Below are 23167 nucleotides of genomic sequence, written 5' to 3'. Positions count from 1 at the left end.
CTGCTTCTGACAGAGTGAAAGAATTTTACATATGGTTTAATTACAGTAAATTATCAGCAAAGGGAAGAGTTTGCAAGAGGACAGCTGAATCCCACTCATGGGTTCAGTGAATGTCGGCCCAGGACCCCAGTGCTGTGCCATGTCTCACAGTGACACTGCTCCAGCCCCGAGGACAACTGTTCTGAGACAAGTCCATCCCTTGGTGTCTCTCCATGCTGGGAACCTTTCTGGGAATGACAGCATGGGGAATGTGTGGCTTCTCAGTCTGTTGTCTCAGCTTTGTGCTCTGGGAGAGGAATTTGACAACAGGATCAGTGTTTCCTAATTCCAGATTCATGCTCTCTTCTAATTCTCTTCTCTTCTCTGGCTGTTGTCTTCTTTAAATGTATGGTGAATCTGAACATGAACTGATACATCCTTTGGCAAGTAGCTGGATATTCTCTTTCACATCTGTTGTGCTCCCCTAATCTCGTCAACACATGAATGTTACTCAAGTTATACTTAAGGCTTTCCACAGCTCTTGTGAGTTCGCCATCACTTCAGAGCCTTATTTATATTAGTAACATCACCCTGGTTGTCACCCAATGGGAAGTGCTTTTGTATGCAATCCTCCAAGCGGACATGAAAGACCATGTCAGGACAACGGAGGGGTGCAGAAGTTGCTCTTCCTTTGCCTGATTTACATCGTTTGTTTGAAAGCGTGTCCCTCCTGTGATGGTCTGCAGTGAATAAACAAAGTTCCTGGGGAAATGGTATGCGGTGTTCAAACACTTTGCTGAACTTTCATGTTCTGTGAGTTGTAAGGAAGTGACTACAAAAGCCTTGGAAGAGCAAAGGAAGAGAGTTAGCTCAAGGCAAGGTGATATTCCCTCATTAAAATCTATTTGTGCAAAGTTAAGACGTCAAAGAAATTTCACGTGTTCCAAGAGGGTATGAAAGCCCATGTTATTAGTGATCAGAAGGGAGTCCTATTTGCTGAAGAGGAGGGGTGTAGTGAAAGAAGGGGGAAGAAAAAAAGAGGAAAAATAAATGTATTTGAGCATTTAATGTTATCTGAAAAGAATAATAAATTCAACTGCCTTAAAACAACAACTTCTGGTACCCAAGTGTGGATCACAGAAGGTATTTTTAAGGAAAAAAAGGTCTTCACAATATGGGCTGAGATTCCACATGAGGCTCATCAAGCCACGCTGCTGCACACGCAGACACCCACAGTCCAGCTCCAAGGGCAGCCAGCCTTCTACCACTTCACCCGATTCTATGGAAGGTGAATGAGGTTTAAGACCATGTTATTAACCCTTCGATTATCCAGATGTTTGCCTGTGTGGATGGTGTGTGCCCCAGAACCCTGGGATCACAGGCAGGGTTAGGATATTTAACCTTAAAGCCGGCGCTTCCTTGATTTTCACAGCTCAGTGATGACAGCATCAGGGTTTTTTACAACCCAAAGACCAAACAGTCCTTGAGTGCAAAATCTTTGGTGATTTTAGGGGTTTGACCCTTTAAACAGAGGGGTTTGGCCAGAATCAGTGATTCAAAGCTGCCTGAGCAGAGACTGTGGCAAGGAATGCTTGTGGCAAGCCTGCTCCTCACTGCTAGTGAGTAGAGGGGGAAATGAAACTGGTCCTTTGATCTGCACATCATGGTGTATTTGCCATCTGCAACAGTGGGAAAAGCTGCTATAAATACTAGTCTGAAGTACTAATAATCCTGCCTCCAGGCAAAATAGCTTTGGCTGCTGGTGGGGCATGCAAGTGAGCCAGACTGCAAAATTTAACAGCATTCACTGTGCCAGCAGTGACCTTTTCCTGTGCCTCTTTCCAAGTGCCATGTACTCAACAGGATGTGCTGGGGGACCTGCTTGGGAAACTCACAGAGTGCCTCAGTGTTGCGGTGGGGAGAGGGTGGCAGCAGATGGGGTTGCAGTAGCACACACAAGAATGGAGTTAGGAGAGCTTAGCTTATGACCCTCAGGAGCCCTGCTCCATGAGTGGTAACTGCTGAGGATGTGCATAGTGCTCATTGCATGCTTTTTTCTTCCTCTTTCCCTGAGAAATCAGCAGAAATCTCCTATCTCTGTCTGGGCTGGCCTGTCCATCTGTTCTGATGGCTTCTTTTATCACCAGCAGCCATGTGAAGAATGATCACATTAAAAGGTAAGGCTCTCTTTTTGTGCTGCTAGTAGACAAGGCCCTCCCCCAAGTTTGCATTAATGGAGAGTGGTGACGTGGCCATGCGCTGATTGCATTTGCTAATGTTAATCACCAAGGGGCCAGGCGAGGTGAAGAAGTGAGCTATATTTTATTCAGTTTGACAGAAGGAGGAGTTGAATGGAAATCATTTTTATCTCTGGTTGTGAACGACCTAAATTAATGCTACCTCTGGCGCTGAAAGGCTCAGGAGAGCAGATGTCTGTATTTTATATGCTCTCCTTGGTAGGGGTACCAAAGCACACGTCAGGCTGTGCATTAACTTAGGGACAAAGCTGATCCATGTCCCTGGTTGCATGGGCTGTGCAGCCGGGAAGGTGAGGACGTAAGGAATGAAGTCATGGTTTGGTTTTGCCATCTTGAAACAAAGGACAGGTCACTAGAGCTGGATTTCAAGTGCTGGAGGAGTGGATGGCAGGTCCTTTACCATGACACACACAGTGGGAAAGCAAGGAGGGAAGATGCTTTAGTAACTCTTTAGCAGAACACTGATTAATTGTTGAGCACCTGTGACTATGAGGCCCATCCTGCTAGGAGTGGCAGGAGTAACCCTAACCCTAACCCTAACCCTCAGCAGCCTCCTCAGACAAAACCAACACCGACCAGGTTGAGGGCTGCATGTTGGGCTGCTCTCCAGACTCACCCAAACCTTGCAGTCTAAATAATACTGAAAGCTTTCAAGGCTTAAATAGGGGGTAAGGTATTGCAGAGGATAGATACTGCTGCTGCTGTGCCCAGGTGGGAGAGAAGTTACTAGAAGCCTGGCAAGGACCTTGTTTCTAACTTCGCTGTTGTGAGTTCCTTGCCAGTGGATCCAGGGTGCTGCTTGCCCAAGCAAGCAGGAGAATGGCCAACCTTGGCAGTACCCAGGCACCAGAAACCCTTTCCTGCCTTGCATCTCACATGTTTTTCTTAGGAAAGCATTTTACATTTGCATCTTGAAGCTTGCATTTACTTCTCAGAAAAAGAAACACTGTGCTAATGATAGGTGAAAACAGAGCAGTGACTGGAATGGGAGAGGATAGAAGAGGCTTGATGAAATCTACCCATTGAATGAAAGAGAGATGGGCAGGGGAGCGAATGGGGAAGCAAATGTGATAACTGGCAGAGCGTGGTGAGCAGCGCCACCCACCCAGCTATGGGTAGGATGCTGGGAGCCAAGGCAAGAGGCACTGTGAGCACATTTCTATTTCTTTATTCTCTGTATCGTGCTCCTCTTCTCATTTCAGGGTCTGATCAAGTCTGACTATCATCACCCCTCTTTGCTCTATAGACACCTATTAATGTTGACAGTTTAGGTGGCTGGGGGATGTGGTATTAGTACTGACAAATGCTGGTAATTTGCAGGCAATGTTTTCCCTCTAGCACCAGTGGGAAATCACCTAACCTTTGCCAATAATTCTCAACATAACTCACAAAACCTCATCTTCCATCATTATGAGGAGCGGCGTTTCTGAATATTATCAGCTGCTTCTTGTATGCCTCCATGCTAGACTATACAGAGGAGGTGATATTAATCAGTGTGTGAGGCCCACTGTAGTATGAAGGATTCTCTTGCAAGATCTTTTTACCATATGCTCTCTGATATTAAGCTTACCTCATTATGCTTTCAGATCTCTTATTTTTTTTTTGTCGACCTGTCACTTGGCTTTAACTATTTTTTTAGCTGGTGTTATTATATCATTCTCTTTTTAAGCCATAATTTGCTTAACATGGCCATGGAGAGCACTTGTATATGTTCATGCTTTAAACCAACACTGATTCATCAATAACTGGTGGACTGGTGTAACTGGCACAGCTCTGAAGGCTGCAATGGGGACACTGAGCTAAGTGTGACCGGCCATCCACACACTGAAGCAGAAGTAAAAGATTTTCACAAGTGCTGAGTTTAGAGCAGCTTCTTTGCAGCACACATTGAGCTGTTGGCCATTGGAGTGTCTGGCAAATCTTGCCTTAATTTTTCCAAAGGAGAATATACAAAGAAATGGCACTGATTGATAAGAAACATCCTGGCATTGAGCTAAGCCGCGGAACCTCCTGAGTTCAACTGCAGCCCAATCTTATTTTGCAGGGGCTGAAGCCAAGCAATGCTGATAGCAACTGTCTTTAAAGTGAAATTAAAATGTAATGAGGGTGGGAGGCAGGGACAAGCTAGCATGGACCATCTGAGCTGTTGCAATTCTAGAATTCATCAGTGCCGCTGAGAGCGGCGAGCGGCTGGTGCGTTATTGATGCAGGGGGAGAGGCAGGTTATTGCATTATTGACATACAGTAGGTGGAGAAAGATTACCATGTTAGCAGCGCTACAAGAAGAGAGATTATCCAAATGCAATAAGCCATTGTTACAGCAATGACATTTTTCCACACCTCCCCCCTCTTCTTATCCCGTCCTTTCCACCTCCTGCCTGCATAATATGAAAGGTCAGTAATATCCAGACAGATGGTTGGGAGGGTTTATGGAAAGGGGCTGCTTTCTTTGGTCATTTTTTCTGAAATGGTGATTGTGCTCAGAAAGGAAAAAAAGAAAGAGAAAGCATTTGGGTTTTCTGACTGGGATTAACTCATCCGAATGCTATACTAGGCAAGAGAGAATTTGGGTTAGGAGATTGTCCCTTTCACTGACATCTGTGCTACTCTACGTGACAGCTCTGAGAGGCACGGCTGCATCGTAGGCACTGGAATAACCAGGGGATAAATGCCACTGGATTTGGGCTCTTTATGTAATAGATAACTTTACTAAATGCTATTTTGCTGTAAAAAAGGGGCTGTAAACTTTTTGAGGAGGGTCTCTGCCATGTGTTGATCCTCAAAGGACTCCGCTTCCTCATTGAGAGAGTGTTTATCTCTCAGGTTCACTTGTTTTGTTTCTCGTTGAAACCTGTCTCCTCTTATATCAGTTCCCTGGATTCAGTTCTGTCTTCATCTGGAGCTGCTTGTTTGCTCTTATTATACATAATTGAGTAAAATCATTACCCACTGCAGAGAAAGTGACTCACTGTGTAAAATAGCCTCCCTAGAAAAAGCATCAAGCTGTGCTCATGGGTCAGCTCTGCAGTTCAGAGAAGTTCATGCCAAGATTCCCCATCCATGGCTGTGAGCTCTGGAGCTGGCCTGAAAGTGATCAGCTCATATCCTCTTGGATTTAATTGGGTTACAGGGGTGACTTCTGATCCCTGATCCCCAGGGAAGGAGCCGCAAAGATTGCCGCGTCTGCAGCAATCTCATCTGCCCGTGGCTGCAGTCAGGGAGAGAAGAATGGCTGCTTAATCAGAAGCACAATCTAAAAATGTCACATTATTATTTATGAAGTGTTTAATAATCACACCACAATCATCGGATGCACTGAGGTGGAAAACGAAAATGTAATTTTTCATATAATATATACGAATTCTGTTATTTTGGGAGGAAAAAACCCCACCACCCTAAGTAAATTTTCTTCTAATTTGAAGAATAGAGTTTGTGCTCGTCTTGCAGCAACGCTTCATTTACGTGAGGATCAGAAGTCACACACAGCTGGGGCAGTCCTGAATTTAGCAGCCCGGATCAGCTAGCTGTGCCCTTCTGCTCTCCCCATCCATCACTCATTGCTGGTATAAAACCCTGCAAAGCTCCTTCGTCGCTGAGCATCGCAGCCCAGGCACTGGATTGTCTCTGAGCAGCACACTGAGAAGTTCAAACCTGGTACTGTCTGTGAATACTAACAACAATCTACAGCTTTTAGATAAAGCTATAGTATAATGGTGTTTCCAGCTGGGATAGAGAAACAGCTCTCCCATAAGACACACTGATGGAGGGGTGGCTGAAGGGCAAACTGCTTTTGGATAGCTGTAGGGATCGAAACCAGGCGGGTACATGGAGCATCTCTGCTATGGGCATGATGCTGGAAAACGTGATAGGTCTCATGAGAAGGGCAAGCAGGCCACTGAGGAAGAAAAAGGAATATGGAGTGTTTCTTTCCAGACAGAAATGAATCTGAAAGAATGAATTGGTCTAATTTATTATTAGATGTGTCTGGTTTCACCTGTACGTTTCACTGAACATCTTTTCCATCTTTATGTCTTTCCCTTTGTGACCACGGAAGTATTTTGTAGAAGAACTTCAGATTAAAAACTTAAACCCTGATCTCATCCTTTCTTTCCAGCGTGCCCTTTTCTTCAGCGATGTCTTGCTTCACCTTTGTATTTTCAGATCGCGGCTCTTAGATGGAGTTGAGCAGAGCTGCTCCGTGTCCTGTTGCAGGGGAAGGGGCTTCAGAGCACATTATTCCTCCAAGGCTGATTGATGCCTTTTGCTGCCTCCTCGTTTGTGTGCCAGCATGATCAGCAGTGGAACACAGCCGAGGGGATGGCAGAGCCCAGGCATGCAGCCCTGCTCAGGAATTTGTGCTCCCTCTGTTGGCTGTTTGGCTCTGGAGCAGTGGAGTTCGAGCTGAACGCTATTGGGTTATGTCAGGCAGAAAGAGTTTCTCTACTTCTAATTGCCTGCTGGCCAGCAAGGCAGTTTTGGAGGGCACTGTCAAAATAAAGGGTCTATTGCTTCAAGAATATGACTACCCAGCTGCTTCTGAATCTGGTTGTGGATAACTCATTGAAACGCTTCAGTCTATGTGGGAGGAACAACACAAAGCTGAGGTCTTTGTAAATCTGAGCAGCTTCAGGTGCACTCCAGCTCATCCCTAGGGCAAAGAACCTTCCTGACATGGGGGGCAGGCATGACCCCAGATCTGTCATCTGTGCCTTGGGCCTGGTTGTGGTGCAAAGCCTTGTGCCTCTGCAGTGATGCTCTCAGCTCAACCACAGCTTCCCCCACAGACGCAGCAGCATTGGGTCCACATCTGTCCTCATACTCTGCTCCTAACCCACCCCATGGGTGTATAAGTGATGGCATGGGGAGGAAGACAGCACAGCCCCATCCAGACATATATTTCACATAGCTTCCCATGTATCATACCATCTCTGCTGATTAATGCAGTGCAATCAACAGTTTAATATGTTACTACTAAATACGTTAATTATATTATTCCTTTCTGACACCGCAATCACTAGATTTTTATGCTTTGATGCTGAATCTAGTAAAACTTTAAATTAGAGTAATTAAATAATTAGCTGTAATATGTGACAAGCCAACACAACGATTGCTGGTTTATTATTTTTGTGGTGGCATCATTGCTGTTTGTGTTCAGGCAGCCAGGCCTTGCAAGGGAGAGCACAGGAATCCCATCCTACTGCAGGACCAGAGATCTCAGCCAGGCTCAATTTTGACCAGGGAAAGTAATTTGTATTGTCTGAAGCTCTCCATGGTTTTCTGACATCTGTTTCTTTGTCTTTAAGATATATTTCACCACCCCTTTCTCCCTAAGAACTATTTCTACTCTTTTCCAAAGCTCTACCTGTCCCTAATGGCTTTTTCCTCTCCGTTTAACCTTATACTTCAGTGCACTTGTTTAGGCTTTTCTCTTTGGTTCAGGGCTCTGGCTGCATGCCTGTATTTTTTTATGTATCAATTTATATCTATTACCTGCCCAACACATCCCTGTGACAGCTGGAAAAAGAAATATCCCCTTTTCTGCCTGTGGAGCTCCTGCTGGGGAAAACAGGTTAGGTGAGGTTTCAGCCTGAAATGTCTAAAGCTGGGCAGCCCTGCAAAAGAAATGGATCTGTCAGTGCCACGTCGCGGTGTGCTCAGAAATCAAGTAGTAATTTAGATGAGCAGGAACATTGCCAGCACAGACTTGGGATCTTCTCCTCTTTGCCTCTTCTCCCACTCCCTCTGGTTTTCCACTGATTCCCCAGATATTCATGGGACCACTCGTGCCTCGGCAGCATGCAAAGTGCTTGTGGAATGCAATGGCAATGACTGGGGTTTATAACTCTTTTGGAGATCACTGAGATTTTTAAGTTGACATCTGAACAAGATCCTGTCATTGAGGATGTCAAGTTTTAATGGAGCCTTCTTTGCTTGTTTGCTTGCTTATTTTAATGCCAGCTGCTTTCTTATGGGTTGGTGCCAGCAGGAAATCCTGCTCTTGTGCATGATTCAAGACCCTTTAGGTGAGAAAGGGGATGCTTCCCTGGCCCCTCTGCAGTGCTTTGGAGCTGCAAACCATGGCCAGAGGGAAAATGAGTGTCCTCATTTACCAGCTCCCTCCCATGACAGTGGACAAAGCCTCTGGACCGGCACCCAAAAGCGTTTTGGCTTGTTCCAGCAAGGTGCCCCTCGTGCAATCCCTTGGCACATGGACATTGGCATCTCACTGTGATTAAAACCCACAGCCACAAAGGGAGGACTTTGGGCTGGGAGACCCTTCTGAGTGTCAGGTTTAGTCCCTCCTGTGCACATTCTCCTCTTCTCAGCAGCTCTACCAAAGCCTGAGAGCAGCAGTGATGCGCTTTACAGCCCCACCGAGTGTGAGGAGAAGTGACAAGATTTTCCTATAAATATCACTCTAATCACACAAATGTGCAAACCCTTTAGGAGGGATCCAGGTGAATTTCACACTCTCTGATAGGTTTTCGTTGTTGTTTCATTTCCTTGTAGCTAATTTTTTACCTTGCTGCAAGTTCTGGGCTGCACTTTACCTGCTTTTGTGCAGACAGCTTAGGCTACATCCCCAGAAGCACAACAAGCTTCTAAATTAAATACTTCACAGCAATGCAGCACTTTACAGCCTTGAATTGACTATTAGTCCTCACACTCCTTCTCAGCCAGCAAACAGTCTGTCTCCTCTAAAATAAGTGGAAAACAAAGCAAAAGAGCCAGGTTAACTTTGGCTGCCCGGTAGCACCGTCAACTTTAGTGGGCTTCTGCCAGGGTTAATTTGGCTTAGATTCTGCTTTTAAAAAGCAGAGCCTCCGGTTTTCTTCTCCTCCTGTCTGTGCCTTTATTTGGTGAGTAATGACACCCATAACCCTGACAGAACATCAAACTGCTGAGCCTTTTGCTGTTGCTGTGTTTCTAGCAATGCAAACGCTCTCTCTATTGCTCATGATCCGTTTCAAGCATTTTACATCATAGGTACATATCTGGCATTGCTGCTCCCTGAGGTGCTGCTTGCTGGGATGTGAATTTTGTTGCTTTCCCTGGGGAATGTTAATTCTCTCCCTTGTTTTAACACCTTAAAAAGGAGCGGTAGGGAGTAACCTTGCAAAGTAACAAGGATGTTAAAAAGAAAGTAATTGTTGAGCAGGCAATTTAATTTTTCCATAAGGAGCATTATTTAAAGTCAGAAATCTGAATATAGACTCTGCTGAAATGGGATTTTAGCAAAATGAGTGGAAACCCAAAAATAAGAGTAATTAATTCACTTTGCTCCTAACTCCGTAGGTATTCGGTAGGCTCGGCTCTTGCACAGCAGAAGTTGGATAATGTTGCAGGGGGAGGTCTGTAAAGTAACTTACACCAGGTGGAAGCTCGATGAGATCTAAGTTAAATAGGTGCCTCTCAGGGCATGTTACAATAGTTCTACCTTTCAGCCTATTATAGAGCAGGCTGCTTGCAAACCAGTGGGATCTATTGTCCGTCACCTCCGGTGCTATTTATATGGGTAATTTAATTTAACACCAGCAGGAGACTTCCAAATAACTCTCCCCAGCATGGGAAGAACAATAACCTCTAGTGCATATTCACACAATATTTGTGACCTGCGGGGCTGACCGCACTTGGGAGGGGATGTGCTGCTCTGTTTGGAGGAGAGCTGAAGGCAGATATGCCTCTACCCTCCTCCTGTTTTATTTAAGGGATATTCTAATCCCCCTTTCTCAGAGCTGGGTCTCCAGGCATCATATCCCTGCCATTCCTTTCTCCTAGCTCTTGCATTTGCTGCATTATATTAAGCTGCACAAATCACATCTGCCTTTATGACCCATTACACAAATCTGGTTTCAACAACAGCCCAATAAACAACTGTATCGACCCAGGAGCAGTGTGTGTGGCTCTTAGGGCATGGGGACATGGTAGCTGAGAGCTGGGAATCTCGGAGCTTGCATCCCTCACCCCGCTGTGCCAGCCGGTGTTTTGGGTGATGGTCTCTCTTGTTTTGGCTCTCGTGACATTAAGCCTCAGTGGAAAGGCAACTGCAACTGCCAGTTTCACGGAGGTTATAACCCACCCATCACAATATGGTGTATGTCTGTGTAGGGTGAGGATTTATAGGCTTGTGGAAAGATGCCACATGCTTCCTAGCCGGTGAATGGAAAGAGGAGAGTACTAATTAGGTCTGTGATGTTGGCAGATGGATCCATGTGTCAGAAAAGGAAGCACTGTGCTGCACAGGATCCGGCCATCTTTCAAGTGTATTCATCAATATATGTAAACCGGGAAGAAGAGTTATTCCACATTGGAAGAACACAACACAGATTTCGGCGCCAGGCTGCTATGAAAGATGCAACCTTCCGAACGGAGCTATTTCTGAATACATCATTTAACTTATCTCACAGCGCAGCTGTCTTGTGTTATTCCAAATGTCACTAAGTTTGGGGAGCTTTCTGACAGGAAATGTGCTCGGTATTTCTTTGGCTGCCTTTATTAATTGAACCAGCAAAGGAGCAAGTGTGTACAAATGGTTTCATTTGACACCTGGGATATATTGACGCTGGTGTTTTATCCTTTGAGTATTATTAGCTGGAGCAGAAGTTTTCCAGGCTGGGTACCAGTTTTATTTGGTGCCTTCACATGTCTGGGGGAAGCTGGTGGTTGTGCCTGCAGATCTCATGGCCCAGGGGAATGCTCAGAGCTCTGGCTTTGCCTGCAGATATCAGTCCTTGCACTGCAATTCCTCACTCCTTTATTTTCATACAATCCTAGAATAGTTAGGGTTGGAAAGGACCTTAAGAGCATCAAGTTCCAACCCCGCTGCCATGGGCAGGGACACCTCACACTAAACCATGGCACCCAAGGCTCTGTCCAACCTGGCCTTGAACACTGCCAGGGATGGAGCATTCACAACCTCTCTGGGCAACCCATTCCAGTGCCTCACCACCCTCACAGGAAAGAACTTCTTCTTTATATCCAATCCAGTTTTGGAGTTGAGGCAACAAGAGCTACTTCCCTGCTTCAGTTCCATCACCTAAGCCTGTGCATATCAAACCCCAGTATTCTGCCCATGCACTGACTGCTCTGTTGCATCGTACCAGATGATGCTGCTCCTTCCACTGAGCAAATCCTGGGGGCATTCTCGCCCCACGCTCAGGGTGCTGATGGCTGAAGCCACACGCTCAGCTTTTTTGGGGGCTGTGTTTAATTACTGCACTCAATTAGTCACTTCCCCACCCCCACACTTTATTTATAATCCCAGTTTTTTCCACACGTCACAACAAGGTTGTAGCCGAAAGCTGGGGAGATGACGGATGATTCATGGATAACCCCCTCTCCTCTCCTGTATCCTGGGAACTTGGGGAACCTGAAAGCAAAGTCATTTTGAACTAATGCAACAGCTCATGCTGGGGCTGTAGAGCGATAAATTACCTGGCCTGTCCCTTCTCCTTCCCTCCGGTGGCTCTGGCACCTGCGTGCTATGATTAATATGGGCATTGCAAGTAATATTAAGCACACTGGAAGGTTTCCATGAGCCAAAGGCTACTTGGGGCCATTTCATGTGCTGGAATGAGGGCTGTTAGGGAAAATGTGGGCATTGCCATTTCATAAAATGCATGAAGAGCTGGCTCCAAGGGAAGACACATCTCCCTCCTTTAAGAGGAGGCCCCTGAAAGGCAATGCGCTGTTTTCCCAACACTTTTTGTGCCTAATGCTGGAGTTCTTGAGCTGTTACAGAAAATAGGAATATTTAGGCCCTCTCAGTGCTAAGAATAGCCTCGCAGTTTACTTATTTTCATACAAACCCTTTAATATACTCAGTCATTTTCCAGCAGATGGGAAACAGGTATGGAGGAAACCCAAGCAGCTGGCCCAAGGTCATAGGGAACGCTGCAACAGAGCCGGAGCTGAGTCCAGGTCTGCAGATCCTGAGCCAGATCCCCAGCGACTGGGTGACACCCTCACTTAGCAAGCAATGAGAGGTTACACACTGAGAGCCAAGCCATGTCCTGGGCTATCCTCAGCCCCATCTGCTGACAGAGAAGGTCTCCAAATTGCTGCTGAGGGCTGAGACTGATCTGTCCTGATGGATGCTGGGAGCTTGACCCAGAGCTGGGATCTCAGTAGGAACAAGTGGGGCTCAGCATCTCTGTGAGTGATAGCCAGGATTTGGCTTTATATAGCAGTATCTAGGCTAGGGAGAGCTGGTGGAGCTGGTCATCTTGCAGTGTGCATGAGTATATATAAATATGTGGATATGTAACCTACCTCCCACATGCTGAGCAGGAGCTCAGTGCCATGGGCTCTGCTGAGAGCCCTCCCTGCTCACACTTGTGATGCTCCCAATCAACACATGTTTATACAGCATCTCCCTGTTAATTTTTGTTCGGTGGCCTTTGCAGGGAGGTGCAACGAGGTGCTTGTACAAACACGGCAGGGGAGAAGAGAGGGCACATCCTGCTTCACTCATCACCAGCCTGTGGAGGGGATGGTCTCTCCGGGGCTCTGATCTGGGGAGCCCCCAGACCCAAGCAATGACATTTGCAAACCCATAAGGCTGTTCCAATGAGGGCTGTCTCTTTTCCTACAACCACTTCAGTGAAACAGATGCTTGAGTTGTTCCTTCATCCGGAAGGTAACTGCTAATTAGTTTTGTATACAGCATAAGCCTGCGCTCCACATGGCATACTTTGTGTCAGCGAAGGATCCCTAGCACGGACTTTATCTGTTTGCTGTCCTCCCCCGGGATTTGGGAGAGAAACAGAGTTTCCATCACCAGCTCTGCCTTCCTGTTCTTGTCATTCCTCCCTTAAAAATCAAATCATGGGTCCCATTGGGATGAAATGGGGTGTTTGGAAAAGGGAACCAATCCCTTCTCCCTAGCTGGGCTCACCTTTCCATGAGGGCTGCATGGCTGCTGGGAGACTCCACATGTATGTGGTATCTGCATGGCAGGGTTGTTTCCTTTCATCAGGGCCCCTTGGCCACTTGGGAATTGCACATGCAGGGGAGGAGCACAGTGCATGGCCCATTTGAAGTCTTCTTTATACATATTCAATTCCCCTTGACGCAATGGGCAACGCAGCAAAGCAGCCCCTCGTGGTCTTGCATGCCAATAATTTGCAGATTGAAACTCCTCCAGTGTGCATCTCCACAATGGACCCTGCCTTATCTGGGATGGGGCTGAGGAACTTTTGTGGTGATAATCTGGGGATTAAGAGGCTTTAAGAAAAGGCTTTGACACGACAGGTCATAGGAAGAAAAAACCCAAATCTGTTACTCCCAAATGGCTTAATCCTGTGTGAGCGGAGATCCTCACTCCAAGGGTGCCAGGGGGATTCAGGGATGCTCAGCACCTTGCTCCCAGAGCTTGTGGTCCCCTAGGAGAGGGCTAATTGCATTATGAGTTTGCTGTTCTCAGTGTGCCCCATAGACCCAACCTGGGGGGACTCCACTGCTTTGTGGAGCTCTTCTTAAGTACACACCACCCCAGGGCTTGCTGCCCTTAGCCCTTGGCTGCAGGGGACCCATGCTCCATCCTGGGCTGGCTGCATGCTGGCCTTGGCCATGGTCCTCCCTCTGCTCCCAGCACATTCCAGGGAGGACTCCGGACCTCACAGTCTGAGAGTAAGCCCATGCACATTAATTACACTTGGGTTCCTTGTGAAAATCCAGCAGCAATCCTCGCCCAGCGCTTGTCTCTAAACAAACTGTTAATATTTTAAGTGTCTTTCATGAACTGGAGTCTAATTAATTAAAGGTTTATGAAAAACAATTAGGTTTTGATAGGGATCACCTTCTCCCGAGTCCCATGTCGGCCCAGGAGAAAGAGAGGGGTTAGAAAGGCTCCGGTTGAAATTTAGAACTGCAGTGAATAAGAGAATGCACAAATCCCACATGGATTGGGGAAATTAGGACATTTGGTGCCAGATTGTCTGACTAATTAGATTTCTATCAAGTCCTGAGGGACTGGCTGATGCAGCATTTTAATTTAAAGCTGCAGCAGCAGCAGCTTTTCTCCTTCTTCTCAAGCTCTTTATCATGTTGTCCGTGCTTCCTTCCCAGCACTGCACCTCTGCAAGGCTCAAACCTTCTTGCTCTGCGTTTGGCAGCATGGCTTTGCTGTTAGGTTTCGTTGGAATGGGAAAACAGCTCTCTCTGTCTGCAGGGGGGGTTCCCATAACGTGAGGCACGGCATTCCTTGACAGGCGCATGAGATGGGGACAAGCTGAGGTGTCTCCGAGCTACCCAGTGCACCGGCTAGGCTTGATCATTGAGAGCATCTTCACGATGGGTGTGTTATGCGGGAAAGCAGAGAAGAAAACAGCCCATCTGCTCCCTGAACCTGCTGCCTGAAGAGCTCACTGGGCTTTGCATTTCAGATGAAACACTGGCAATTTCTTGGACTTAGTTAATTTCCAGCCTGAACTCTGCAATGAGGATCAGTGCTGGATCGGCTGCTCCCTGCAGGGTGAACAGAATGGCACCTCCTTCAATTATATCCATTTAAAATATGGTGATGCAGTTGTGCTGCACCAGGGCTGGGAACCAGAGTGGCTTGGTGGCAAAGCTGTGCAGTGAGTACGAGCCTGAGGTCCCCGTCCCTAAGCTGTATTGCTCAGGCACCTAATTTAGAGCAGGCATCTAACTTCTAAATCCCTGAAGTTGCAGGGCCAGAACTCAGGTTTATTGTGTGTGGAGCAATGCGCAAATGGATCCAAAATGGCAAAAGTGTCAGATTCCTACTTAATAGGCACCAAAATTTAATGTTGATTGCTCCAAAATTAGTTAGAATTATTGAAATAGAATAAGCAGAGTTTTTAAAGCCATTTCTTACTTGACAGGACAAGATTGCAAATATCGCCCTCCCTATTCAATGAAAACTTATGATGCTCTTATTGCTATTTTATACAATGGATACATAATTAACAGGGTCTATGGAATTATTTCTTCTCCCATTTTGCTCTGCTTCTTCCAGATTATTTTATCCAAAAAAAAAAAGAAAAAAAGAGATAATAGAATTATATCTTCTGCTTCAATGAAACTGAAAACTATTATTCCTCTCGATAACCAAACCCAGCAAAGTCACCCATTCCAGTGAATATGAAACACAAAAAGTCCCTTTCAGATGTATTATGGATCTGCTCTAAGACTTTAACTCATTGCTTTGTGAGGAGAAGTTCGGCAGCGGAGAGAGCGAAAATGGACTCACTGCCTCTGAAGACATTGAATTTCCCAGCGTTCATTGATTGAAAGCAGGGCTATAACATTATTGAGATGGTTCCACTTAACCTCATTTTCCTGTTATTATTTTGTTATGCTTTTTGGGGAAGGTTATGGAATACTTATTTACTCCTGTCGCTGATCCCTAGGTGCTAAACATGATTTAACCCCACTGTGTTTCAGCTGGATGCAGGATGCAAAAGGCAACAGGAGCCTGGCCAGGACCAACAGCTCTGTTTGTGGCCTGATTTCCATTTACAGGGTATGTGTTAAAGAGGGAAAAGGGCAGCTATTACTGTAAAAGCATTAAGAGACGGAGTGATGGATGAGATCCCACTGACCTGGGTAATGAAGAAGCATGGAACAAAAAGGACGTTTCTAGCCTCCAAGTGCCCAGAGCCACCGGGCTTTGAAAGGTGCCATAAGCACCACGATGAGAGCAAATGAGTTTGAGCTCCCATGAGAGTAAAGCTCTTATTTAGGGTCCTAAGAGGGATGCCGGGTTCTCGGAGAGGTGAAGATCCCTAGTTCTCTCACCCAGATTTGTGGACCGATAAAGTGCTCCAATAGTTTTGTGCTGGTGCTTTTTCACCCTTAGAAGTTTTGGAACAGATAGAATATGCAGAATGCTGATTCTAAAACACACTTTCAGAAGGCTGCTTCTGCAGAGGGATTTTCTCCCCCTCACTTACTCTCCTCCTGTTTCTCTCCCCCCATAGAGAGATAGAAGAAACTTCCAACATATTTGGATTACCTAGAAATAATTGTCTTTCTTTTCCTTTTCCTTTCACTGAAAGAAAACAGAAGAATGGCACAGGCCATTGTTTTGCATCAATGATGCTGTTTTATTTCCCTTTCTTTTGTTTTAAATCCCAGGTTATTTCTAAATAAAATTGGGGTGCATCCAGACAACAGCTTCTCTCATTGGAAGGCAGTCATCAGGAATGTGAGGGAGGGATATGCCATTTGTCCACATGGGTCATTGGATCTAGTCTGCAGTTTCAATGGCTAAAGTTACACAGAGGAACCCCCTCGCTGGAGGCCTGAAATCAGAAAAGAAAAAGGTATTGGGTTGAAAATCGTCAAAATGAGGCAATTTTGACTTTTCCTAAATATAATTCCTGCTTGTAACTCTGCATTAACCTGTGAAAAATTGGCCGTGGCTCTGCTGGGATTAATGTGGTTTTGGAAATAAACCAGTGATCTGCACACGCATTTGTTTTGATTTGTAATGTGCAGATTGGGAAAATATCGTTGTGAGTGACCATGATAAATGTTGTTCATATCATTCGGTGAATAACACTGTGATGAACGAGTTGAGGATCGCTTCCAGTGTAATAGAACAAGTCGAGCCTGAAGTTTCGAAGCTAAAAGGTCTTGTTTCAGTGATTTCCAAAAGCAAATAGTTTTGTTTCTAATTCAGACATTTCCAGGATTCACCTGGCCTGATTTGAGCTGGATAAGTTAACCTGGGACAGTTACAGGAGGGAGAGACACAAGGGACTGGGGAATATTTGGACCTGGAGGTATTGATTAACACTGGCTGGATATGAGCTGTCAGTGTGACCAGATGGCCAACAGCATCCTGGCCTGTATCAGCAATAATGTGGCCACCAGGACGAGGGCAGTGATGGTTCCCCTGTACTGGGCACTGGTGAGGCTGCTCCTCGAATGCTGTGTTCAATTTTGGGTCCTTCACTACAAGAAAAGACATTGAGGTGCTGCAGGGGATCCAGAGAAGGTGAAGGGACAAGAGGAGACAGCCTCAAGTTGCACCAGGGGAGGATTAGATTGGATATTAGGAACATTTCTTCCCCAAGCATTGGAACAGGCTGCCCAGGGCAGTGGTGGCATTACTGTCCCTTGGGGTATTTAAAGGACGTGTAGATGTGGCTCTTGGGGACACGGTTTAATGGTAGATTTGGCAGTGCTGGGTTAATGGTTGGACTCAATGATCTTAAAGGTCTTTTCCAACCTAACCAATTCTATGATTCTGTGATTCTAATTAGTCTCATTTGCTGACACACAAGCCTTTAATTGCAAGTTGAATAATTAGACATATCTGCATATGCAAATGAATAGGGTTATACTATGTCACTCAACATGATTTCTCTGGAGACAAATAGCTCTCTATATTTCAGGAGAGAATATGATATATTAATTTACGTAGACAAATAACTTTATTTAGACCGAGCCGCTCTCATGTTTGTTTATATAAAGCACTAAGAGAAGAAATAGAGATTTTTATGTGGAAGGAAACAGCTGGAAGATACTAATTTATGAGGGGGAAATCCTTGAGAGCCGCAACGCTTCTCTGGGATGAGTGATGGGAGGAGGGCGCATCCCCAGCAGCATCCCGCAGCGCAGGGGATGCTGCTGCAACCGCATCTCACGTCCCTCCCGCACGTCCCACCGCGCCAAGCGCCGTCCTTCTCCCCGGCATTTCTGCGTGTCCCCCCTCTTTTCCTCCCCGCTGGCGGACACATGTCGCGATGCTGAAGCCGTTTGGCCTCTTGTTTTCCGACCAGATGGCCGCTGCAGCGAGCCACGGGGCTGCAGTTTCGGGCGGGTGCATGCCGGGAGACGCGGCCCTGCTCCGCCTGGATGCGAGGTGAATCCTGATCAGGCTGCGGGAAGGGGGATGCTGGCGCAGGCACCCGCTTTGCGCCAGGGCACGGAGCAGCCGCTCGCAGCGCATCGGCCGGGGGACAGCGGGCTCCCAGCGCCCAGGAGGCGGCACTGGGATGATTCCGCATCCCCGGTGCAGAGGGAATTCCTATGGCGGGGAGCGGGGATGCTCCGAGCCGCTTCTCCCGTCCAGACAGAGCCGTAAACCCCGCTCTGCTGCCCCGCTCCCGCCATGGCTCTGCCCCGACCTCCGGATGAGCCCCAGCGGCGGAGCCAGGATCGGTCCCCCCCGGTCGTGTCCCCCTCGCCCAGGCCGCTGCCCCCCCCCGCCACCGCCGTTACCGCGGCAACCGCGGCCCGGGCCCGCTGCAGGGTGCGGGTGGCGCCGGCAGGGGGCAGCACCAGCCCGAGCCTGCCCGGGGCGGAGGGGGGAGCACGGGGCGGGATGGGGACGGGATGAGAGCGGGATAAGGACGGGATAAGTGCGGGCAGCATCTAGAGAGGGTGCGGGCTGAGTGCGGGCAGGGATCGGGCAGGGATCCGGCAGGCAGCGGGCTGACCGCAGGCTTTGCACAGGCTGATGGCAGGCAGGGTGCAGCACACCCAATTCCATTCCCAGAACTGATCCCCCACCAGCATTTCTTCCTGGCTCCCCTGTGCAGGGAAGCACCACGCCAGGGCCTGGAGCAATACAGGTCCTGATTTCCATTTGCATCCATATCCCACTCGTGTCAGGTGCAGCGTATCTACTTGTCATGGTCATGACCATCATTTGGTGCTGGCTGGGGAAGGCTGCAGCTTCCCATGTTCTCCATGCAGCAAAGCAGGGGTTATGGACAGGATTCCGACCCTGACATATCCCGGCAAGGAAGCCTAAATCATGCTCAGGGTTTCTGAAACAAGCCTGAGTCATTGACTTGGCAGACTCCAATGATGCAACCTGCTTCCTGTCATTTCCATCTTCCTCTTACATCCTGGTTTTTGAACTTTTTAATTCAAGTATCACGGCCTCAATTTATCCATCATCACACAGCAAGGGAAGCTCACAGAAAGATCTGTGTGCCTCTGGTCCATCCCGCTGCCCAGCTCAGGGAATGGTCGTATCAGCCCGACTCTAACGTGAAATAACTGAGTTCCTTCAAGATATTCATGGATTAACTGGATGGGGGTTAACTCACACTTTACCAGTCAAATACAGCTACGGGCTAAGGAAAGTTGCAGTAAACACCCGCATCCTTAAGACAGCCCATACATCACCCTTGGTTCTCTAAAAGCAGCATTTATTTAATCTAACTCAGTAGGCTTTGCATAAGAGGAAGATGGTAAAATGGCTGTTAAGGCACCTCTTGAGCAGGCTCTCTGAGCAAATTACCCGTGGGTCTCACTAAGGTGCTGTGTGATGCCTCAAAGATATGGGATTTCCCCAGCCCAAAACCTCCCCAAGCCCACCCCAAGGCTACATCACAGTTGCATTAATCTGCCTCAATGATCAGCTCGAGATGAGCCTTTTCCCACTGCACTATTATTATTATTGTTATAATTATGATTATTGTGGTTATGTTATTATTATTTATTATTACTATTGCTACTACTACTACTATTATTACTACCACTATTATTATTGACTATTTCTACCCAGCAGCACTGGGAGCTGCATCCAGCCCCAGTCTCTTCGGTGCAATCAAATCCTCTCACTGTTGCAGTGGGGTTTTCATGTAAAAGAAGCTCCATGAGACAGATCCCGCACTCCAGAAACTGTTTTCCACGGGGTGGATGTGTGCTGGGAACCACCCTGCATTTCTCACTGTGATTTAGGGGGTGGCAGGGGGCCCGAGCCCTGTTGCTGTGTACCCCCAGCAGCAACATCCCGACAGCAAACTCCTTCGTGTTGATGGAATTATTCAGGTTCGTTTCTGTAGCCCTTCCTGGGACAGTTCAACCCCATGCTCACGCTTTTCCAATGACACCTGCGTTCCTACAGTCTTCCCTCCTGTGCCTACTGACACGTATGTACGTGTCTTTCTGTGTACGTGCACCTAAACGCAGTGTTTTAGGGAAAGCTGGTGTCACAGTGTCACGACGCTTTGCTAAACCCCATCAAGTTGTCATTCCTGTTAATGCCTTCCTAATCCCGCTGAAGAGAGATCAAACCACATCCTTGGCTTTGGGAAAGCCGTGGAGCTCTTTTCCCTAAATCATGGCTTTATTCTTCCTACCTGGGTGCAGCATTTTAAGGCAGTTTGCAGCTCGGCATCACCCTTTTTATTCTCTCTGACAGTTTCTTTGCCTCGTGACAACACAGCACAAATGGGTCCAAGGAATAGATGAATTTCCTCGGCTATGAACTAAGTAAAGCAGATGATTGAATACAGTTCCTTTTCCCAGCCTGCTTCAGCAGCTCTGTCTCCCTGTATTACATCCCCTAACTTCTGGCCTCAGCAACTCTCCCACCCAGATCTGTGCCCCAACCCAAGCGGGTAATGCTTGGTTCCTTCTGCCATTGCAAACCCGACCCTGTCACACAGGGCCAAGCACTGCTCTCAATTCCCAGGGTTAATCTGGAATAAATCCCTAGGATTAACTGGATTTAACCCTGCACTGGCTGAGTGACTGTGTGCAGCTTGACCCTGGGGTCTGCTGGGCTTTGTGTCCTTGCCAGGAGCCATGGGTTGGGTAGAGATGCTTCCAGAAAAGACCAATAAACCATCCCATGCTCTGTAGGGAATGGCAGGTCACCCACCCCCTGGCTGGAGGCTGGAGATCCATCCAAAATCAGCAGAGCCTTTCTGCTTTGCAAGCAGGTAGACGTGAAAGCCGACCACCAACCCCTTTCCCATCCATTAAGCCATCCTTAAAAATCCCAATCTCTCCATCCCCCTTTCTCCCTCCCTGGCTGCACTAAGAGCTTTGCTGCACAGTTTATTAGGATTTATTTCATTCCCATTCTCTCTGATGTCCTCACCAGAGCATTTGCCCTTTGGGACAGGGGTTTAGGTAGCTGCGACCATCACATGTGGGGTCTTCCCTGCTCTCCCTTTCCCTTCTCGGGGTGGGCACACAGGGTTCTGTTTCTGTGGGTTTCTTTTGGGAGCCTGTATGAAACATTCCAGCCCATTGTTTGGCCAAAACCAGGCTGAGAAGCCTGTGTGAGGAAGACGCCTATTGCCATGGTTTTCCTGCCTGCTGGGTATTGTCCTGGCCTGATGTGAGACAGAGGGGGCTCTGTCTCCATAGGACTTGGGAGAAAAGCTCATCCTGCCCCTGATCCTGCATCTTCCTGAAACCCTTTTCATGTCCATCCTCACATGAGGATGTTGTGAAGTGCAGCACTAGGATGACTCCGCTCTGGCCTTGGATAGGCACGATGTGTGAGGATGTGGTCCCTGCCTCATGCACACCCCACTGTGCTGCTTCCCTCCAGTTTGCATCTCGATCTGATACTCCCTGGCCAGGCTTGCAATGGAGTGAGTCCCCTTTTCCTCTCCCTTGTGTGTAACCATGGGAGAAACGCTCCCCTCTCGCACCCCAATCCCCCTCCATCTCCTCCGCTGTTATTCCACCCTCTCCAGCAGGACTCTTCCCTCGCTGCCTCGCAAAGGGAGCTGATGGATAAAGAGAGCAGCAAGCCCCAAAGACGTGTCATTGCGCTGAGTGCTTTCAGGCCTCGCAGGATGTCACTGTGTCACAATTTCAGTTCATTAGGTGGCGCAGAGAAGACGCTGTGACATCAAAGCACTCCTTTTCCCTATAGAAACGGGAGCAGCTCTTTTGATCTCAGCCCCCAATATCCCCCCCAGATTAGTATTTACTTGTATATCCCAAACCTACGGGGGATCCTGCGCTTGATTCCACCGTATGTTCTGGGGCGGTTGCTGTTGCTTCTCTGCTTTTCTCTGGGAGGTGGTTTGTCGGGGGGGGGGGAGGAGGAAGCAGTAATATTTGGATGCTTCTTTATTTCCACACTCCCCTCTGCTCCTCGGGCACGGCAGGGGAGAGCACCCAACCCATTTCGTGTCAACCGGTTGCTTTGAAGCTTGCCACCATCAAACGCTTTTATTTGGGGGGGAAGCCAGCCAGCTGTTTGTTTGCTTCCCTGCTCCATATTGATTCAAGGAGATAATCTCCCAGGCCCCACGTGCTTAATCTGTGAGCTGCTAATGTTGCATGAGATACCGAAATGGTCCCTTCGGCCCTGGATTGCTGGGGGTATTTATAGCTTAATGCAGAGGTTTACAGCGCAGCGCTCGTCTTCAGAGCGGCAGAGGGGTCGTACGTGTGTCTGATATCACAAACTGCTGTTGACTGTAGTGGGGATCTTGTAAGTAATGCAGTGCAAAAGGTGACCATGTACTTCATATTGTAGGAATGATCTGACATCATTTGGTTCCTAGTGAGTTGTTAGGATTTATAACATCCTAACACTTCATCTACTGTCTGCATCCCAGCAAGAGCAGCGGATGCTCCCTGTGGTACCGAAACACAGGGCATGAGCTCAGGGTGGTACCAGTGTGAAGCCCCAGCTTCTGTGGGCAAAAAGGGGGATGATGTCCCAAAGCCAGTCAGAGCAGGATCTGGCTCTCCCTGTGTTAGCATCTGACAAAATGGAGTGGAAATGAATTCAATTCAGAGACATCTAATTTCATGAGAGACTCTCTAAGAATAATTCTGCCGCAGATGCTTAAAGTGATTTCAACATGAAAAGCAGGAAAGGCAGAGAAGATGACAGAAAATAACCACAGAATTTATACCTTCCCCTCCTTTAAGCCCTGCACAGAAACCCATGGTATAAATGACACAATTCCTTCTATGTTTTTATTGCCTTGAAACAAAGGGATGGCCACTGAAGGTGTATGTAACCTCCTGTCCTGGCCCCACAGGGATCGGTCCAGGGGGAAAAATCAGTGTTCTTTTAACTGAAGCTTTTTAGCAAGGTTTTAAGTGCTGTTACAGAGTGAAAAAAGGCAGTATTTAAATGGTGTGCTCTGGGTATCAGTCATTCACACCATCCCGGGGAGCTCTAGATGATGCCTGTGTGCCCTAAGTGGTGTTTGGGCAGCCAGATCTCAGGAGCCCTG

At 47.4% G+C, this 23167-nt stretch overlaps 1 long non-coding RNA gene across 1 annotated transcript; it reads left to right on the top strand.

The window, feature by feature from the left end:
• Nucleotides 1-1531: 1531 nt before the first annotated feature.
• Nucleotides 1532-16679, top strand: LOC133262545 (uncharacterized). Its single transcript, XR_009741347.1, has 3 exons — nt 1532-1598; nt 2054-2156; nt 16341-16679. It is a non-coding gene; the product is annotated as an uncharacterized LOC133262545 (long non-coding RNA).
• The last annotated feature ends 6488 nt before the right edge of the window (nt 16680-23167 follow it).

The sequence above is a fragment of the Pezoporus flaviventris genome, unplaced genomic scaffold (genome assembly GCF_033815535.1).
Source record: "Pezoporus flaviventris isolate CSIRO_AGI_PZ_B2104156 unplaced genomic scaffold, CSIRO_AGI_Pfla_v1 ptg000213l, whole genome shotgun sequence".
Classification (NCBI taxonomy): Eukaryota; Metazoa; Chordata; class Aves; order Psittaciformes; family Psittacidae; genus Pezoporus; species Pezoporus flaviventris.
This window is presented reverse-complemented; position numbering and strand designations above follow the sequence as displayed.